General features: G+C 41.1%; 1 protein-coding gene across 1 annotated transcript in view; it reads left to right on the top strand.

Annotated features, from left to right (window-relative positions):
- LOC138763184 (metabotropic glutamate receptor 7-like) overlaps nt 1-18,799 on the top strand; it is a 583,408-nt gene that overhangs the window by 318,338 nt on the left and 246,271 nt on the right. The window lies entirely within an intron of this gene.

The following is an 18,799-nucleotide window of genomic DNA, read 5'->3' as shown; positions in this document are numbered from 1 at the left end:
TACCTACTTGACATCACGTACAACCCTGAGATTCTTTTTTCTTTGGCTGAGCCAGAACTACCACTCATTTGCAGTGCAAAAAATCTGACTCAACATACACATGTAAACAAATAAAGAAATGTAAACAAACTATGCAATACAGAGAGAGAAAAATAAAATAATAAAGTGAAAAATTAAGAGTCCTTAAATAAGTCCCTGATTGAGTTTCTTGAGTATTAGTCTGTTGGTGGAGGGGTAGCAGCTGTTCCTGAACCTGGTGGTGCGGGTTTGTGGCACCTATACCTCTTTCCCGATGGTAACAATGAGAACTGAGAGTGGTTTGGATCCTTGATGATTGCTGCTGCTCTCTGAGGAACTCAGCAGGTCTGGCAGTGTTCCCTGTAAATGTTCTCGATGATGGGGAAGGGTTTTACCCGTGACGTCCTGCCCACTACCTTTTGCAGGGTTTTACACTCAGTGGTATTGGTATTCCCATACCAGACCATGATGCAGCTGGTCAGCACACTCTCAAAGTAGAAGCAAGTTCATACCAGCACTGATTAACCAGGTACCCAGCCCATTTTTACACAGAACGGTTCTTGTATCACATACAGAAGAATTATTTAATGATTATTAGCAACAGTGCTGTCATGGTGTCATGGAAGACCGGCCCAATAATTGTCATTCAATAAACATTGAGTTTAATGCTGTTGTTGGTCAATAGTTAAAAAAACTCAACAAGCTACCAAATCTAGGTCATTCTGCCTCTGATGCATCCATGCAATCTCCCAGGATTAGTTAGAATGTTCATGTGCATGCAGGAAACTAAAACCAGTCACACAGCAGATTCTGAAAAACACAAAATGATGGCAAAAACTTTTAATATTAAAGTCATGATTTAACTGAATGTCTTCAGAATCACAGCCATCACAAAATAAAGTACCCTGGAACCAAGTTAAAGATGTGATTCTCTCAGTCTTTGATGGAGTTGAACAATTTTTGCCACTAATTGATCTAAATTAGAAATAAATTAATTAAATTGTATTTTATCCTTATCACATGCACAATATTCAATCAATGCCACGTTAGACCTTTTTATTGATTTAAGTCATGGTGGAGGAACTCAGCAGGTCTCTCAAAGTCCATAGGAGATAAAGCTATATAACTGACATTTCAGGCCTGAACCCTTTGTTTCTCTCCTTTTTATTGATTACATATTCAGGAGATAAAATAGTAAACAGATTTTTTTTGTTGTTGACGTATTGCTGCTATTTCCTGGTGAAAATAGAATATTTCTGGTTCCTTTCTCGAATAGATTTAGACTGCACTGAAGTAATTTAGTGGATGCTGCCAAAATGATATAATTGTCAGGTCGCAAAGTTCAAAGTTCACATATATTGTCAGAGTGCACATATGGCATCACATACAACCCTGAGACTCTTTTTCTTGTGGGCCGGCATGAATTTTACTTATCGGTCGTGCAAAAAAGCTATACTCAAGAAAAGATAAATATCCAAAAGAGAGAAATGTAAAGAAACTGCAATACATAAAATAAATAATTAATAATAAAGAGTCCTGAAATGAATTCGATTGATTCTGTTGTTTAGGTGTCTGATGGCAGTGGGGTAAAAACTGTTCCTGATCCTGGTGATACAAGTCGATGGCTCCTATTCCTTTTTCCTGCTGGAATCAGTGAGAACTGAGCATGCCCTGGGTCGTTTGGATCCTTGATGATTGCTGCTGCTCTCCAACTGCAGTGCTCCATGTAGATCTTGTTGATGGTCGACAGAGTTTTGCTTCTAATTTACTGGACTGCTTCCACTTCCTTTTGTAGGGCAGGCCGCACAGAGGTATTGGTGCCCCGATACTAGACCGTGATGCAACCTGTTAGGACACATTCCACCACACATTTGTTTGGCTGCCATACAAAACCTCCAAAATCCTGAGAAAGTAGAATAGCTTAATGTAAAGAATCATTCAAGTACTTTATCTTTTCAAAAAAACATAACCTGAGCAATCTTGAATTTTGTTATCAATAAAAACAAATTATCTATACTTCATAGTTTGAAGGATTGCTTTAAATTCCAGTATGTGCGTGCAATATTACAAAGTTATTCTTAATTGTTATTCTTCATTGCATTTCATATTTAGTTGATCCTGACTGCTAGGGCTCCTCAGGTCACCTGACCTCTCTTGCCTCAATCAGTTTCTAGCTACTGCCTCATGCCTTTTTTAAAAATTCTAACTGCTGCCATTTTAAAACTGTACAATTAAGTTGAGTAAAGTAGTCACTAAATTTTTCATTCTCACAATAGGTCAGTAATAATTTTTTATTGAGAGCACGTACATTCATAGCAGCAGACCTTTTAGGTTTTTCACCTCATCTGTTTTTACAATTGGATTGATTTGATTACTGTGGACTTTTCCAGTTATTTATGTTAGAAATCAACAATAATAAATATATGGGATGTAAATGTGGTAAATTTGCTTTGAAATCATTGATTATTTGTGTAAATGTAGAGCTATAATTACCTCAAATGGACAAGCAGGTTAAATTTCAATTTTGTCTGCTTTGTGCCAAGAGATTTCTCTGGCACAAATACAGTTATTAAACAATGTGCATTTTTTACCCAAATTACTGGAAAAAAGTGTGCAGAAGATTTCTATTTTGATTTAAATCCTTGCAGACAATATAAAGATTTTTTTTCTCTGATCAATGGTCATTTAGTTCCACTGCATTGCTTCATATTTCAATCTCTCAAATTTCAAACCAATTCTCAATTACACTTCAAGTTGTCCCTCACGAGTTTTCAGTGCAGTGAAAGTTCATTAATATGATAAACAGAAATATAATCCAACTTCTGTCTGTTTGGTAAGTGAGATTGGGTGGAATATGATGCCACATAATTGTGGTTTGTATTCCAACCATTTGAACATTAAATTTTAATGCTTTTTTGAGGTTATTAAAATTTTAAATCAGCAATCTCCATGAAACGTTAATAACTCACAGCCAGATCTGTTTGGTGCTAATTTTGAACTATTGTTTAAATGGCTGTGTGGTAATATATAATGCTGGCTGACAGTCCATAGTTATATAAGCGCATGCTTTTTATCTTTGGAGGTGCTATCTACAAACTAAAGCTGCTTATGTGAATAACAGTGACCGTTTAATCATATTACATGACTCTGGAGATGTCTGTTTCTGTACTCCCAGGGAATGTAGGTTAGGATATCAACAAAAAGTGGGACTATTTAAATGTGACATGTGGCTAAGTATGGTTAAGACATCTTTATTTCTTCGTGATCCCACAAGCTCACAATCTCTGAATTATAAAGCTGAATTTGTTGTGGTCCAGACTATTAACAGCTCCATCTCAGATATCCCAATGGATTCAGAGTCAAATATCCCTTTTACACAACGGTTAAAGGACAGGAATTAATCACCTTTTAACTTCTTGACTTAACTGTGTGAACACAACAAATGTGGGATGGGAGAATGTCATTCTTATTCTGTGTATTATTCGCTAAGGTAGGTAATATCGGAGCTGATGTGCTTCGCATTGGCTCCTGTGTAAAAGATTTACCTGCCTTCCGTGGACCAGGATGGTCAAAAGCTGTGACACATTGATGATGTTGAAAGCTTGCGACTTACCAGTGGGAGAATCAAACTTGAAATGGCAGCAACGAGTCACTGCCCGGTGTGTACATTATACATCACACAGGATGCTGATGCTGTATGCTGCAGGTCCTGAATCAACTGTTTTAAACTAATCCAATATCAGGTTCCTCCTGATTCTACCTCCCATCTACGCAGCAAGGGTAATTTTAGACACCCACACATCTTTGGGATGGGGGAGGGAGCTGGAGCACATGGAGGAATTGCACGTAGTCACAGAAAACGTGCAAAACTCTACGCACACAACACCAGAGTTCAAACCTGAACCCCTGTCTCGAGCACTGTAAGGCAGCAGCTGTACTATCTCTCCCTCTATGCCGCCCACTGTTCAGGGCTGAAGTGCAGATTAAAACAAGGACCGTGCATGTGGTACTCCTCCAGACAATTGGATGCTATTTAAACTCACACTGAGTGGCGACTGTAAAAGAAAGATATTCAATAATGTATCACTGGCTTTTAATCCGACAGCTGGAGCAGCAGTTTAGTATTATTCATGAAATGAAAAATACATATTGTTGATTCTATATTCTGATTTTATCTTCCAAGTGAACATTGCCACATCAAGGAAATTAAATTAGTTGTGAAATTAATACAAAAAGAATGATTGTGGGAGGCTTGGCAATTTACTGGGGGGAAATTGAGAGAAGGCAAGAATTTGAATTGAATCATGAATATATACTTTTGAATAATGAATATATAATATTTATTGAGATGTTATTGACTGCCTCAAAAGATCTTGTGATTGGAAATATGCACTGCAGTTTACTTTAATGAATGAAGGGTCTGCAAAATGTCACTGAATTGATGAGAAATGCTCCGTTTTCACAATCTTGTTCCATCACTCTGAGTTCATTGGTTTAGCGGGAGAATTAAATTGGGTTACTCTGACTGCCTTGGGTTTGAAGCAGTCAGATAGCATCAGATATGGGCAACAGGACTGCAGAAGGTCCTTTGTTGTAGTCATTGATATTGTGACATGAACTACAGTCTTCCAATTGTACAACACCAAAATTTGCCCTGTGGCCCATCATGTCCATGTTAACCTTTTTGCCCATCGACGTGAACCCCAATTTGCTCTCTTTGGGGCCATATCCTTCTGTGCTTTGCCTATTTAAATGATTGTTTCTGATTCCACCTCCTCTGGCTGTGCAATCCAGATGTCAATCACTCTCTGCAGAAAAATATCCTTCAGATCCCCTTTTAAACTCCTGACTCTCACCTTAAATCTTTGCCCTCTTGCTTTAGACTCCCTTACCATGAGCCTGCGTCACACAATTACACCCAATTAATCTACAACCCCCAGTACATTTCTGACACTGGGAAGAAACCAAAACCCCAGGGGAAAATACACACAGATTAGAGGCTTTGTCACTGAACTCTCACAGTTATAAATTCATAATAGCAGAGGTCTGGTCATTTTCTACTCAGAGGAATACGTGAGTCCATCTTTGGACATGCAGATTCCAGTGAACAGTTTGCTCTCTAGTGGTCTTAAACAGCAACAAACAAAACACAAAGCAAACAGAGATTCTTGAGTGTCCCAGTGAGTCATCTAGCAATCAAGGAAAGAAATGGTCAAGTTGGGTCCTATTTTCGAGACTGTGAAGCAAAGGTCTTCTTCTTTGGCTTGGCTTCGCGGACGAAGATTTATGGAGGGGTAATGTCCATGTCAGCTGCAGGCTCGTTTGTGGCTGACAAGTCCGATGCGGGACAGGCAGACACGGTTGCAGCGGTTGCAAGGGAAAATTGGTTGGTTGGGGTTGGGTGTTGGGTTTTTCCTCCTTTGTCTTTTGTCAGTGAGGTGGGCTCTGCGGTCTTCTTCAAAAGAGGTTGCTGCCCGCCGAACTGTGAGGCGCCAAGATGCACGGTTTGAGGCGATATCAACCTACTAGCAGTTGTCAATGTGGCAGGCACCAAGAGATTTCTTTAGGCAGTCCTTGTACCTCTTCTTTGGTGCACCTCTGTCACGGTGGCCAGTGGAGAGCTCACCATATAACACGATCTTGGGAAGGCGATGGTCCTCCATTCTGGAGACGTGACCTACCCAGCGCAGTTGGATCTTCAGCAGCATGGATTCGATGCTGTCGGCCTCTGCCATCTCGAGTACTTCGACGTTAGGGATGAAAGCGCTCCAATGGATGTTGAGGATGGAGCGGAGACAACGCTGGTGGAAGCGTTCTAAGAGCCGTAGGTGATGCCGGTAGAGGACCCATGATTCGGAGCCAAACAGGAGTGTGGGTATGACAACGGCTCTGTATACGCTAATCTTTGTGAGGTTTTTCAGTTGGTTGTTTTTCCAGACTCTTTTGTGTAGTCTTCCAAAGGCGCTATTTGCCTTGACCAGAAGGATACTGGAAAACATAAGACAGGGAGATGAGGAAATGGGGAAGAGCTCTCTCTCTGGTTGCTGCCTGACCAGCTGAGTCCTTCTAGCTTCATTGTTTACTCAATATTCCAGCATCTGCAGTTCCTTGTGCCTCAGAACAAAATGCAAAAATGCCTTAGGGTGTGTGGGGGGAAGCAAAGTCATTTTTAAATTTAAATGTTTAAATTTAGACAAACAGCATAGTAACAGGCCCCTTCAGCCCATAAGTCCATGCCACCCAATTACACCCGAATGACCTCCAACCCCATTATGTTTTGAAGGGTGGGAGGAAACTGGAGCAACTGGAGGAAACGCATGCAATCACGGGGAAAACATACAAACTCTGCGCAGAACCTTGGTCCCGACTGCTGGCGCCTGTAATAATGTTGCACTAACTGCTATACTAACTGTGGCATGTTTAAGCTCCCACTTTATCCTCTCCTCTCCTGTAGCAGTGATAACAGTTTCCTACTGCATGGGGAGTCCGGAATGGTATGGGAGTGAACATACTGCTACTGATGCAGTTACAGTCTAGTGAGTGGTTGTTTTTTTTTCCTGTTTTTGTCCAAACATAGATGTATTAAAGATTGCAAGTCTGGTCACGTTACATTACCCATGAGGTCATGCTTGTTTTGCACAAATGAAATCACATTGTTAGTTCAAAAGATTACTTTTACTTAAATTGTAATGAAGATGTTTTCATGTCAAATGAGCTGTTTATTTTCGCTCATAGGATTTTTGAGCAGAGTTACCAAGCCTAACCCTGCCTGCTTTGTTGCAATAAAATACCTCCTATCCTCACCAGAAAAAGAAACAAGTAATTGTCATGACCAACGTCCCACTCCCTTCAGCCTCTCCCAATTTGCTTGTTTTAAAGCTTCACATGTAGCAATGAAATTCCACCCAGAAGATGGGTGGCATGGTTGGCCTAGCGGTTAGTGCAATGCTGCTACAGCGCCATCAATCGGGTCCAGGGTTAGAATCTTGCGCAGTCTGTAAGGAGTTTGTATGTTCACCCCATGTCTATGTGTGTTTTTCCCGGGGGCTCTTGTTTCTTCCCACTGTCCAAAACACTCGGTAGTGTAACATGGGCTCATGTCACAAAATGGCCTGTTCCCATGTTGCATTTGTAAATTTAATAATTTTAGAAACATCTGATGCTGTGAATTTCAAAAATGAGAGAACCCATGAATCAGCTGTGCTGGTCATGCTCTGTGTAGTTCGGTTGTATGAGTGAGATCCAGGTGGAGCAACTGGAGAAAGCTTCAGTGATTCTTGCACTGCTATCCCAGTGCAGTCTCACTCAGGGTCAACAGTCAAGCCATCCTTGCAGCTGACAGGCCAGAGAACAGGTTGCATTTTCAATGCTGACAGAGGGAGCATGTGCCAGTTGCTGAGGTCGGTGGCTTGTTCAGGGGAGGTTTCCTGCCTTATCAGCAGAGGAAGCCCACGAGATAGAGGACCACCAATTACATTTCCTGGTTAGATACTCGGGTGGAGGGGGAATACGGCCATTTTAATCAGATATTGGGCTCAAATTACATGGATGACCCAATGGGTAACATGTCTGTTTCTCCTTTGTTGTCATCAGTAAAGAACAGCTATACAGGAAAAAGGTTTAGAATAACAAATTTAGAAGAACAAATTGTCAACATGTCATTGTAGCAGTCCATCATCCCTGCAGATTTCAAGGCAAGTGCCAAAGCAGGTAACAATAACAGGCCTCAATGACCACTCTCCTGTGGCACTGACTTCCACTATTATGAAATGTTTTAAGCATCTGGCATTGGAACACATCAAAGCACACCTCCCAGAGATGCTGGACCCATTTCAATTTACCTATAGAAGAATCCGTTCCAGTGCCGATGCTGTAGCCTTGACCCTACACTTCATTCTGACCCACCCGGAGAACTATGCTTCACATGCCGGGCTGCTGTTCATCAACTTCAGCTCAGCATTTAATATGATCATTCCCCAGAGGCTGATGGAGAAGCTGTCTTCACTGGGATTCAACACCCCTCTCTGTACCTGGATTCTGGACTTGCTAACAGAAAGACCACAGTCTGTCTGGGTTGATTGCAGAACTTTAAGCATTGTCACGCTGAGCACTGGCGCACTTAATGGCTGGGTGCTCATCCTGCTCCTGTTCACACTCCTGGCCCACAACTGCATCGCCAGATCCAGGTCCAACAGTGTCATCACGTTTGTAGATCACTCAATAGTTGTTGGCCTCATCAACAACAATGAATCAGACTACAGGGAAGAGGTGGATATGGTGCAAGAGTAACAACCTGAGTCTCAACATGGACAAGATGAAGGAGATGATCATGGACTTCAGGAGGACCATCAATAACTCTGTAGTGGAGAGAGTGGAGAGCACAAAGTTCCTTGGAGTCCACTTAATAAGTGACCTATCATGGACACACATCCCTTCACTTATCAGGAAGGCAAAACAGTGATTGCACTTTCTGAAAAGACTGAAATGGGCAAGGCCACCAACCATCATCATGCCAACCTTATACAGGAGCTCTTTCGAGAGCGTTCTAGGAACATAGGAAGTAGGAACAGGAGTAGGCCAAAAATGGCCAATCGAGCCTGCTCCGCCATTCAATACGATCATGGCTGATCTAATTTATGACCTAACTCCACCTACCTGCCTTCTCCCCATATCCCCTAATTCCTCTATCATGTAAAAATTTATCTAACCGAATTTTAAATATGTTTAATGAGGCAGCCTCAACCACTTCCCTGGTTAGAGAATTCCAAACATTCACTACTCTCTGGGAAAAACTATTTTTCCTCATCTCTGACCTAAATCTACTCCCCCGAATCTTGAGACTGTGTCCTCTCATTTTAGTTGCCCCAGCCAGCTCAAAAAACCTTCCTACATCTATCCTATCCATACCCTTCATAATCCTATATGTTTCTATAAGATCTCCTCTCATTCTTCTGAACTCGAGCAAATATAATCCTAGATGATTTAATCTTTCATCATAAGTCAACCCCTTCATCCCAGGGATCAACCTAGTAAACCTCCTCTGGACCGTCTCTAAAGCCAGTATGTCCTTCCTCAAATATGGAGACCAGAACTGGACACAGTACTCCAGGTGCAGTCTCACCAGTACCTTATACAGTTGCAACATTACCTCCCTATTCCTGAATTCAATTCCTCTAGCGATGAAGGCCAACATTCCATTTGCCTTCTTAATAACCTGCTGCACCTGCAACCTAACTTTTTGCGATTCATGCACAAGCACTCCCAAGTCCCTCTGCACAACAGCATGCTGTAGTTTATCACCCTTTAAATAATATTCAGCTCTTTTATTTTTCTTGCCAAAGTGGATAACCTCACGCTTACTAACATTGTACTCCATCTGCCAGACCTTTGCCCACTCATCCAGCTTAACTCTATCCCTCTGCAGACTCTCCACATCCTCATTACAATTTGCTCTTCCACTCAATTTGGTGTCATCCGCAAACTTGGCTACACCACATTTTGTCCCCTCCTCCAAGTCATCAATGTAAATGATGAACAGAACAGTTGTGGGCCTAACACTGACCCCTGTGGCACCCCATTTATCACTCTCTGCCAACCTGAAAAACTCCCATTTATCCCGACTCTCTGCCTCCTGTCAGACAACCAATTTTCAATCCAGGCTAATATACTTCCACGGACTCCACTTTCCTGTAACTTACTGATAAGTCTCTTGTGCGGCACCTTATCAGACGCTTTCTGGAAATCCAAATATACAACATCAACCTGTTCCCTCCATCCACCGCACCCATTATATCCTCAAAGAATCCTAACAAGTTTGTCAAACAAGATCTTCCCTTTGTAAAACCATGCTGCGTCTGCCTGATTGAACCCTTACGTTCCAAAAGTTTCACTATTTCATCTTTAATGATGGCTTCAAGCATTTTTCCAACCACAGACGTCAAGCTAATTGGCCGATAATTTCCAGTCTTCTGCCTACATCCCTTCTTAAAAAGTGGCGTGACATTTGCTGTCTTCCAGTCTGCCGGGATTTGCCCAGAATCCAAGGAATTTTGGTATATGACCCGCAATGAATCAACTATAACTTCTGCCATTTCCTTCAGAACCCTTGGATGCATATCATCAGGACCAGGTGATTTATCTGGCTTTAGTCCCATTAGTTTCTCCATCACTACTTCCTTTGTAACAACTATTTTATCAAGGCCCTCCCCAACATTCGCATCCTTATCTCCGCACTTGGGCATGCTGGATGTGTCTTCCACCGTGAAGACGGACACAAAATATTTGTTTAATGACTTGGCCATTTCTTTATGTTTTGCTACCAGTTTTCCTTTCTCATCCTCCAAGGGTCCTATGTTAACTCTGGCCACCCTCTTGCGTTTTAAATATTTATAAAATTTTTTGCTTTCTGTTTTTATATTTTGTACCAATTTACTTTCATAATCCTTTTTCCCATTTCTTATTACTCGCTTTGTAACCCCTTGTTGTCTCTTAAAGTTTTCCCAATCTTCCAGTTTCCCACTGCTCTTTGCAGCTTTGTACACCTGCACCTTCAATTTTACGCTCTCCTTTATTTCCTTTGTTAACCACGGTTGATTTTTCCCTCCCTTGCTGCCCTTTTTTCCTGACCGGAATATATTTTTGTTGAGCATTACAAAATATTTCTTTGAAAATCTTCCACTGTTCCTCAACCTTTTCATCAATTAGCCTGTGCTCCCAGTCCACTCTGCCCAATTCCTCCCTCATCCTATGGTAGTCACCCCTGTTTAAGCATAATATATTAGTTTTAGATCTAACTATTTCCCCTTCCATCTGAATGAGAAATTCAATCATACTATGATCGCTATTCCCCAGATGTTCTCTGACTATTACATCATTTACTCGACCTATCTCATTGCACAAACTGCCACCTTCTGTTGACCTGCATCACAGTTTGTTAAGGTTGCTGCAGAAAATTGGATTGGAGATCAATCCACAGGACCAGAACAGTGGCAGAGAAGATAAATGGAGTTTCCCTCCCCCCCCCCCCCCCCCATTGATGTAATCTATCACGATCATTGTCTGACAAGGGCGTACAAAATCATTGAGGACCCTTTCCACCCTGCACACAGCATCTTGAGCTACTCTTATTGGGAAGAAGATACAAGAGTAATAGAGCCAGCACCAACAGGCTGAGAGATAGCTTCTTCCCACAGGCAGTGAGACTGCTCAACGACCAAAGGAAATGCTTATATCAAAGACTCTCATATCTATGAAACAATATTTATTAATTTATTTGTATCCTTGAATACCTGTCCTGCATATATATTGTTTGTCTGTATAGATGTTATGTCGGATGTGTGCCTGCATGTTTTGCACCGAGTACTGGAGAACGGTGTTTCGTCAGGTTGTTCTAGTGCAATCAGATGATAACAAACTTGATTGAAGACATTTTTACTGATACAGAGACCTGGCTCATACAAAGGAAGATGCAAAATTCCCACAACACATGATAGGATAAATGATCTCCTTCAATTTAGGGACAGAGGAGGTTGGTGGGGGTGGGGGTGGGCGGTGGTGGTGCTGAGAATCAGAGCCCAAGAAATGGCCATGACCTGAAAATGTGCGTCAGCCTTTCAGGTTTGTGCCCGATAGAAATTTATTCACAGTGTTCCTTGGAATTCTCAACCCACCAGGGGTTGTAAGAGTTCCATCTCTGAACATTGTCAAAGCAGATTAATAGATTTTTTTTAATATTCAGAGAATCAAGGGATATGACTTTTGTATAGGGAAGTGCCACTGAGATAAGAGATCAACTTTCTTGGATTAGGTATGAGGGGCCAAATGGCTTCTGCTTCTACTATTTGTGCTATGCCAGAATTTATTAACATCCTAGTTTCTGCTCAGATTCCTACTAGACAAGAAATTCATTGTGGTTTCCTTATTTAAAATGCAGGAAATTGTGAGTGGAGTGTTAAAATGTTTGACTGTATAATTTGGTGAAAGCATTTTTGCATCTTTTGTCATTTGTGGAGGCTTGGGATTTTGATCCAATCAATATCTTACCTTGATTTCAAAATATTAACCAATTTATAAAGTAAATATTAAAACATTGAAAAAATATCAGTGCATTCTTCCCATATAAATACAAGGAGTTGTACTGTTTCTATGAGATAATTTGGGCTTGTTGGACTTTATTTTCAAAATTGCCTGCTCTGTTATTCCTTCACAATTTTTGACTGTGATCCTATCACCCTATTTGGATTTGTTATGGTTGAGCAGAGAGAGAGAGAGAGAGAGAGAGAGAGAGAGAGAAATAGATAGAGTGCATATTGGTAGATACTGTAAGCCCAAAAGTAAAAGGACACACATATTTTATGGTTCTGTGATGTAGTTTTGTTATTTTTTCTTAATCAATGCATTTGTGGAAATTGAGGCATATTGTGAGTTGATTCAGATGAATGGCCAATTCCACTACTTTGTGGCAACTTAAATTGGTTGGGAAACAATGCCGGTATTTCTGTGAGAATTTAAGAATTTCTGGTGTTACAAGCCCAAAGGACCCCAAAACCCAGCAGCAATAGACATTCACCAAGACAAGTAATTACATAAACAAAAATTGTTTTTAATTATCTTCAAACATGAAAACACAATCAAACTAACTTATCTCTATTAATTAACTAACCCAAATTAACCCCTTTCTAATCCTAAGTGCACATGTTTGATGTGTGTGTAAATTTAAGACAAATTCTTTGGTTCACAGTTCAATCTCATTTCTCCTTCTTCCAAGTTCACTGGTTGCAGGCAATTCTTATACTGTGCACAGAATTTAACATGTATAAAGTTCACCTGGCTTTGGTGCTCAAAAGGTAAATGTTTACCTTTCAAGAAGGTTCTTGTAGGGTTTGCAGAGAGAGATTTGTTTTTCCAGGATTTCCACAACCGAGGTACCACTCAATGTCTCGCTGATGAAACTTGCCCCATCCGGGTTCTCCAGATGATAACCTCTTTCTTTCAGATAACTACAGAGTTCCTTTCTGTTCCACTTATTCCAAGAGAAATATCTGACAGATAGCACTTCCAGCCATCTACCATTCTGGAGCTTTCTGTTTCCAACAAGCTTCTCCTGGCTTGTTTCAGCCGTGACTGTTCAGTCTCTTTCAGTGTCGCACACACACACTGACTGAGAGGGCTTGTTGAGTTTGTCTCACCTCTCTTTTTCTCTCTCACTCTCTCTCTCCAACCCCAACTGCCAGAAAAACCATGTGACTCTCTTGCAAAAACCCCCACCTTCTATAGAAAACAACATGAGTTATCCTTCTTGGTCAAGCTGTTGTCTTAGGTAAACAAAACCCAGGTATGACCTTTCTGTGAGCACTTTGTAGAAAGGTCAGAAGCCTTGTAGTTATTCCACCAGCCCACCTGTCTCCAGTCCAAACAATGATCTATTCATTTCATGAAGTCATTTCAATTAGCACCTACTTGTGAGATGTGCTTAGTATTATCCATAGATTCTGTAAAGTTCCTGAATATGAATTATTTGGTATTTCAAATAAGATCTGTTTTAAAATGTGTGTATGTATGTATGTAACCTACTCTAATTTTACCAAATTCTCCCAAATTATCTACTCCTTAACACTGGTCAAACGTAACTGAAACTCCCTCCCAATTTCTGAATATTTGCTGGGAGGGAAGAGATGGAGATCACCTGAATGAAGTTGCAAAATCTATAAGAAAATCCAGATGTTAACATCAGTTAACATCGTCCAGAGGTTATTGTGCACATTCAGAGGCTGTAATCTCTGGCAACAACACCATTACTCCTGTGAATCCTTTGAGGCACATAAGGGCATCAGCAAAAAATCATTCAAATTGTTAAGTCCACAAAAATTAATGAAATTGATATTTGCCAAAAGAAAATCTTTCCTGGGCAAATGTATTCATTTTGTAAAAATGCCACTGTATGAGCTACCATTTTTATTGTTCAGATCTTGATGGGATATGCACTCATTTACTGTGCACCAACACATAAAAAGCCTGCCTACTCCTTTCATTTGAAAGCCAATTTTATCCTAGTCATTGATGAACATTCATGCTGTCAGTTACCTCTGAAGTGATGCCAGTTCCACTGGGCCGATATGAACTTCAAAGTCACGTTCATCACAGCCAGTGCTGTGTTTAGGATCTCAGAATATTGATCTAGTTTTTTTTTAACCATATCCTTCGGCTGGTATAAAATGTTATTTCTCATTCTCACTCATGCTATTATGACAATGTGTTAAACACTGAAAGAGCTGTTCCCATCAGTTCTGCAACCTAATATTTAACACTGTCAGACGTATGTCTGTTTTAACACAGGTCTGGGACCCTGTGTTAAACTCTGACAGGTTTGAGCCCACCGGTTCTGTGACCCTGTGTTAGACACTGACATACCAGACCCACCAGTTCTGTGAACCTGCGTTAAACACTGGCATACCAGACCCACCAATGCTGTGACCATGTTAAGAACTGTCAGACCTGTGTCCGCCAATTTTATGACCCAGTGTGAAACACTGACAGATCTATACCTGCCAGTACTGTGACCCAGTGTTAAACACTGAGTGATCTGTGCCTACTAGTGCTGTGATCTCTGTAAAACATTGGCAGAATGAATTCCTGTGTTTTATGGTTGGCAGATTGGTTCCACTGGTATTTTACTCCTATACTTTATGGTGATAGACCTGTCTCCGCAAGTACTCCATCCATTACTATCTGGTGGCAGACCTGTAGAAAAGATTGTGCTGGGACCATTGGGTTTAATGGGTAGTTGGTCCTTGTGCCATTGATCCCATGTTTCAGACTGATTTGAATCAGAGCTTTTTAGGATAACTAGGATCCACACTGATCTCTAGCTGTTGCAGCATCAAGTCGATCAGGCAGGGTGAGGATACATGTGCTACATCCAGTCTTTAGCCCCAACTTCTCTAGCCCTCTTGCTGGACACTATGTTTTGAAGCTCACTGCTCCTGCACAGCTATGAAGTCTGTCGGTTTTAAAAAATATTCAGTATTTAAATGAAAGTGATTTGTTTGACGCAGTACAATTTTGTTTCAGTGGCAGGATCCTGTACAAAACAGGATTCTTGACAGAAGGGGTGGGTGGCACAGTTAGCATAGCGGTTTGCACAATGCTATTACATTGCCTGCGACCAGGACCTGGGTTTAAATCCAGCGCTGTATGTTCTTACTGTGTCTGTGTGGGTTTTCTCCGGGTATTCCGGTTTCCTCCCACCCTTCAAAACGTATCGAAATTGTGGGTTAATTAGGTGTAATTGGGCGGCATGGGCTCATGTGCCAAAAGGGCCTGTTACTGTGCTGTATGACTAAAATTTAAAATGTAAACTCAACAGTTCCATGGGCCAATGTAGAGTTTTCTCAAAGGCCTATGATTAGCAAGGTCTCTGCCCAGCGTTGGCTTTTGTCAAAGGCTAACAAGGCATCCTGTGCCCTGATTCAAAACTTTTATCATCTGAAGCCTAATAGCTATCAAGGTCTCACTGTGTCCAGGTGAATGCTTCCTTGAAGTGCAAGCTCATTTTGTTTTGCCTTCCATCTCTGACCTAGTAGATATGGCAGCAAGGACCTACAGCAAGTCTGATCAGTGGATCAAATCCAATCCCTTTTTCCACATTTACATATTAAATATCTTTGAATATTATCATAAATATTAACACTTTTGTTGATTTAAGATTACCAGCCCTATTAGGAGTAAAAGCCCAATTGCAAATATAAGGCCGACTTTTTGACAAATGAGGCTGCCAAGTGCAGGATGAGAAACTATTTGGAACCCACAACAAAGATGCATGAGTTTTATTAAAATTGAGTGTTAACATATGAAATTGATCGTGCTGCATCAGATGAGCATATTTGTCAGCAGGATCTCAATGCTGTTTTTCCCTTTGCTTGCTCTTCCTATCATTTAACAATGTAAATGGTCAAATATTTTCATCATGGAGGATAGTCATGGCTGCAATTTGTTTTTTATCTATTAAGATATAGAAGCAGAAGTAGGCCATTTGGCCCATCGAATCTGCTCCACCATTCCATCATATGTGATTCATTTACCCACTCAACCCCACGTCCCTGCCTTCTCCCCATTTCTTTTGATACCCTGACTATTCAGATACCGATCAATCTCTTGGATTTAGCAGGTTGGACTTGTTGTGGTGTGCTGGAAAAATATAACATGATTCAATCTGTACGTGGAAACTTTGTGCAAATATTTAAACGAAAGGCAATGTTGTGGCTTTGTCCTTTGAAGGTCAGGAATGCAGCAATGGGCTGAAGAAACTGTCCTTGAGGTGTCCCAGTCTCTTCAATACTCCAGTGACATATCTTCAGTCCTGACTTCCAGTGCTGCCTATGTGGCATCTGCTTGTTGTTCCTGTGGCCACATGGGATTCTTCTCAGCACATTTACATAGATTTGCTAGTTCTTGGGATTTAGCATCATGTAATCATCTTCAGAGGTTTTGGTTAACAGGTGAGAGTGTTGTAAAAAAGTTAATCACAAGGCTTCAATTGACAGTGCTCAAACCAAGCTTGGGGATCCAATACATTGCCTAGAGAGTGGCTGTAGCTCAGAGGACTTTGAGATAGAAGATTGATCTTTCAGGTTTCATCTCAAGATATGAGCAGGGAAGCTCTAGGCACACAGTCTAGTGTCATAACAAACAGAGCAAAATGTATTGGTACTATTATACATGGAGGGGTAAATCTACTCTGCCTCATCCAGACCAGTCCAATCATGATAAATGAATGATGCTGCCCAGGATAGGTATGACCAGGTTCCAGTCCTGACTTCAAACTGAGGACACCTCCATTGTGTGTGGCACTACCATTATGTTAAAAGGAATAGGCTGAGAACGGACCTGGCCATTCAAAATCAGGCATCCTCCCAGCACTGTGAGCTGTCCGAAGCAGAAGAAATGTACACCATTCAGTAACCTCATGGTTTTCTCACTCCGTTACTTCCTCCAAGCCTGGCTTAATCTTGGCTTAATGAGGAGGAACATATTTGAAGATGAGAAGATGAGACATTAACCTGAAGAGGCTGTAACATGGGACTGAAGGCCTGGTGAACAGCATGTAAGTGATGGACCCAAGCCAACTGACCTGATCTGCAGTTTGGTCCAATGTAATCATAATAGGATTGTGCAATTGCTCATTTAATGGGTGGTGGAGCCTTCAAGAATGTCACCATCCTCAATGATGGTGGGAACAGGCATATAACCAACTCTAACAAGACAGAGACTAACCACCTATATTCAGTGGCACTACCATTATCAAGTCCCCCACCATTGACATGATGAGGGTCATTATTACCTGGAAAGTAAATTGTCAACCCACAATTATTATGACTTCAAGAGCAGATAAGACGCTCACCTGAAGTGAGTGATCCACCTCTATATCATTTCCTCTCTCAACCAAGGCACAACTGACTGTTCACTGGCTTCCTCGAGGAATGCAGTTCCATAAAGTCTCAAGAAGTTTGACACCCTCCAGGACAAAGTTGCCCACTTGATCAGCATTTATGGTAGATTGCAGAAATGGGAACCTGGATCACCTTGGGTGTCGATGAAGGTTTCCAACCCAAACAGTCAACCATTCTTTTTTGCCCATTAATGCTCTCGACCTCCTGAGTTCCTCCAGCTGATTGTGTTTTTATCATCACCTGTCCTCCATCACCTGCTCACTGGAACTGCAGCACCACATCCTGAACCTGGGACCTCCAGCATCAGGAAGGACAAGGGAAGCATCCACATGGGAATGCTGCTCTTCAACAAGTCACATACCATCATGATTTGTAAGTATATTTGCTGTGTCTTCAAACCCTCCCCATCACCAACGCGGGAGTGGCTGCATCAGAAAAGCTGCAGCTGTTGAAGATGGTGACTCGCCACCATCTTCTTGAAGGCAGGCAGCAATGGGTGATACATGTTTCCCTTGACAGTGGGGCTCACATTGAGAAAAAGAGCCTATAGTTTAATAAAAAGTCTTATGTCATAGCCAACAACCGAACTGCTTGCAACATTATTATTGCGGTTTCCCCATGTAATATCGGCAACAAGCCTGCAAAAGTACTCAATGACTGTTAAGTACTTGATGAACATAAAGCACCAAAACAAATACTCAGCAGGTATTTATGAAATAAATATGAAAGTTGTCATGCAAATATTTTCTTTCCTACTCTCCTCTGTCTGTTATATTTTTGGACAGATTGTATGTTTTAATTATCACTTCATATTGATGGGAATTTTAAAATTGGCTTCAATTTGGCTGGAACATTACTCGGGCGAGTCAAAGGAACTCTATGTCCAAAACTATTAATGGGTGTCATTGTCCTGAGTTTATCTGGTTTCTTTGGCTGCTATTGCTGATATTTTAAAAGTACATGATGCACTCCCAGGTAAAATAAGTGATGGTCGTCTTCTGGTTCATGATCTTCATTGTTCTAATATTGCTGACTAAGTGGCCGAAGTCAATCGTGATTCCATTTAATGTTGTGTACACAGGAAAAACACACGGAGGCACCATTTTATAGTTTAAATGACAGATTATTGGGTGAAATCTGTGTTGATTTTCAATAAAGCTTCCTCTGTGACAATGTTGGCCTGGTTCAATAAAGCTTCCTCTGTGACAATGTTGGCCTGGCCTGAGGATACACTACATGATGCAACAAAGAAATTAAATGGAGTCTGATTGATGAATCAGTTTAGAATAAACTCATTTTATAAATCATTAAAATAGACAGCACACTTTTCAAAA

This window comes from Narcine bancroftii, chromosome 5, assembly GCF_036971445.1.
Source record: "Narcine bancroftii isolate sNarBan1 chromosome 5, sNarBan1.hap1, whole genome shotgun sequence".
NCBI lineage: Eukaryota > Metazoa > Chordata > Chondrichthyes > Torpediniformes > Narcinidae > Narcine > Narcine bancroftii.
The sequence above is the reverse complement of the archived record's forward strand: the minus strand, read 5'-3'. Positions and strand labels throughout refer to the sequence as shown.